Source organism: Morone saxatilis, unplaced genomic scaffold (genome assembly GCF_004916995.1).
Source record: "Morone saxatilis isolate NCDOM2014 unplaced genomic scaffold, NCSU_SB_2.0 Contig21, whole genome shotgun sequence".
In the NCBI taxonomy this organism is placed as follows: Eukaryota; Metazoa; Chordata; class Actinopteri; family Moronidae; genus Morone; species Morone saxatilis.
In genome coordinates this window covers 21,295,742-21,298,882 of record NW_023339774.1, presented here as the reverse complement: position 1 = coordinate 21,298,882, position 3,141 = coordinate 21,295,742, and the positions used below count along the sequence as shown (strand labels likewise).

General features: G+C 35.1%; 1 protein-coding gene across 1 annotated transcript in view; it reads right to left on the bottom strand.

The window, feature by feature from the left end:
* LOC118332925 (metal transporter CNNM4-like) overlaps nt 1–3,141 on the bottom strand; it is a 17,569-nt gene that overhangs the window by 4,147 nt on the left and 10,281 nt on the right. The window lies entirely within an intron of this gene.

The window sequence follows — 3,141 nt, the reverse complement described above, 5'->3', positions numbered from 1 at the left end:
CAGTTAGCTTAGCTTAGCATAAAGACTGTAAACAGGGGGAAACAGCTAGCCTAAAAGCACCTCTAAAGCTCACCAATTAACATTTTAAATCTTTTAATGGATTAAACAAACAAGATATAAACCTTGTTACCTTTGGACAGAGCTAGCTGTTTCCAGTCTTTATGCTAAGCTGAGCTAGCTGGCTGCTAAGTGGCATCGATCTTCTCATCTGACTCTCAGAAAGAAAGAAAACAAAATAAGTAATTTTTCTCAAAAGAGAGAAAAAAAAAAGGGTCAACTCGTCCTTTAACCAGAGGTCTGAGGTCAGATCGGCAGATCTGTGGTTAAAGGGGAGGAGGCATTTAGAAATCAGGGGGGGCACGCCGAGAGCCCCGTCCAGCAAGTCTGATGTCTGCTGACAGAGGACGCCGCGATCCGACGGGTCACATGACAGACCGTCACACCTGAGCTGAAACTATAATAATAATAATAATCTAGTTGATCGATGGAACGTTAATCGATACATATTTTTATGTCACTTTTGTCAGTAGATTACTGTTTATTACAGTAAAATGAATGTTACTGTAATAATAATGATATTATTATCAATAATGACATTAAAGGGACAATATTCCTTCTGCAGTTCCCTTTAAAATATTTATTAAAATAGAAATATTTCACAGTACAACAGAAAACTAGACCTGAATAAACTTTGTTTATTTTTATTTTCTTTGTTTTGTTCTTTTCTCCTCTTTCATACAATTATTAATTTAAAGGACCAGAGTGTATAAACACTAATTCAACTAAACCTAATACAGTAAATTACTGTCAAAACTGTGACGAGTTGTTGTAAATGTACAAGAATAAAGTTTTGGTCTGCAATTTTATTTCTAGAAGAATCCAATATTTTAATTACTGTAAATTTACAGTGAAAAGTCTCACAGTGTAGTTATTATTATTTTTTTAATATACAATATTTGACTGTTTTTTGAAAAAAAAAGAGAAAAAAGTGCAGTTTTGGTCAGTGTACTGTAACTCAGGTATCATATCAGCAATTTCCAATGATTATACCTGTCAAATAGCTAAAACTATCAATTTAAATGCATTTTAAGGGTCAAAGGTGACTCAAAAGTTGCAGCGTTTTTTCCTCAAATAACAGAAAAAAGTGCCAAAAATCAAATTAAACTTTAAAATCTGCCAAAAGCCTGAACTTCTTGAATGTACTTGCTGGATCAGGGCTCCGAAGATGATGGAAACAGAAAAGGGAAATGGTGACATTGGCTTTTAGAGGAACCCGCTCCCTCCCTCCTCTGGCCCATGCGAGTGTTTACCTGGGAAACGAGTGAACAGAGAAAACCTCTTAAGAGAGAGGCGTCGTGGAGGGGGGGACGCCACTGATGGGGAGAGAGGAGGGGTGACGGCTGAGAGAAAGAAGGAGGAGGAGGGGAGGAGGAAGAGGCAAAGAGAGAGAGATGAGCTGGATTTATTTGTTTTTCATTTCAGTTTTAACCTGCCGGAGTCCCACTGCGCCACCAAGCTTTTTATTCCCTCCAGGAGTCAAACTTTAAAAATAATAAGAGGAGGTTTTTATTTTTTACTCAAAAGACACAACAGCTGATTCTTCTAATTGTCTAACTTCAACAAAACAACCTGCAGAATGAGCCTCTGGGCTGACTGTAGGAAGAAAAAGGCGCTCGGCTCGTGATTCCATTCAAAACCTCATTGACATTTTAAGCGATTCTACGTCTGCATCTTCTGCACAAAAACAATCAAATTCTCTCGTCTCAGTGTTTTCCAAAATAGATCCAAGTGCCAAATACGATGCGAACATGTAACACTTTGAGTTTTGTTTGTATGTTGATGATGATGATGCAGGAATTAGACCAGCAGACATAAAGCAGAACCAGCTCTATATATGGTCCAGTTCTCAATGGGACGTCTAACATGAAAAATTCTGCGTTCACAAAAAGTTCTGGGTCATTAAAAATGCAACTTTCTGGAAGAAATCTGACTTGTGAGTATCTTTTACTGGTAACAGCTGGAGTTCAGGCTGATACTGGATCATTAATACTGATACTGGATCATTAATACTGATACAAATATCAATATTTGAAAGTAAACATCCAATACCTCAGCTGATATTCCGTTTTTTTAGAAACACAAAACATAAACAAAAATCCTTTAAAAAGATCCCTAAAATTTGGTTATTAAAGGCTTTTAAAGCTTTAAATGTTTAGTTTTATAGTAAAATGTTATTTTATTCCCACAATTTCCTTAAAAAAAAGGAAACAACAATAATAAAAATTTGCAGGAAGGTAATAATTGGTAAACTTCCAATAATTATCTTTAGTTAATTGCTGTCATGACTGACAGCAACAGACGGGCTGCACAGGAAGCAGAAAACTGACATTTATCTATGATTTAATAAATAAAGAGAAAAGTTTCCAATAATAAATTAAAGGGAGACACTACAGGTGAATCGATTTCACCATTAGTGGATTAATTACATTAAGACAATAGTTTGTTTGTATTACAAGAATACAAATGATACATTATCTAATTAAAAATGCAGTAATTTACGTACAGAAACCTGAATATTGTTTGATTTTGTTGACGTATTAGAGCAATTGTGGTACTGTCAGTCATTATAAGTCAAAAGCAACTGATAGATATCAACGTGACACTTCCTCGATTGATCACTGACATTAAGACAATTATCTAACGCTAACTTTTGGTTAAATAATAAATAAATGTGTATTTTAGGTGTTTTCTTTCCATTAATCTGAAAAACAAAAACAAACAACATGTTATGGAAGCAAAAATAACCCAAAAATCTGCATTAATCTGATTTAAATGGAGTATTTTCAACAGTTATTTCCCCTTTAATTAGAATCACAGTTGTTTATTATTACGGAGCAGAAAAATGCAAAAGAAATATGAAGTTTACTTATTTTATAGCTGGAAAATGAACTTGTCAGAGCTCTTTTCTGTTATGTTAACATGATAACACACACACACACACAGAGCTGCATAATGTGCACATGAAGTACAGACAGCAGTTCATCAGAGACAGAAAGAGGAAGGAAGACAGGACAGAAAAAGAAGAAGAGTTATGCAGTTACGATGTTGAACCACTAGGAGTCACCGGTGTTACAGTGAGTC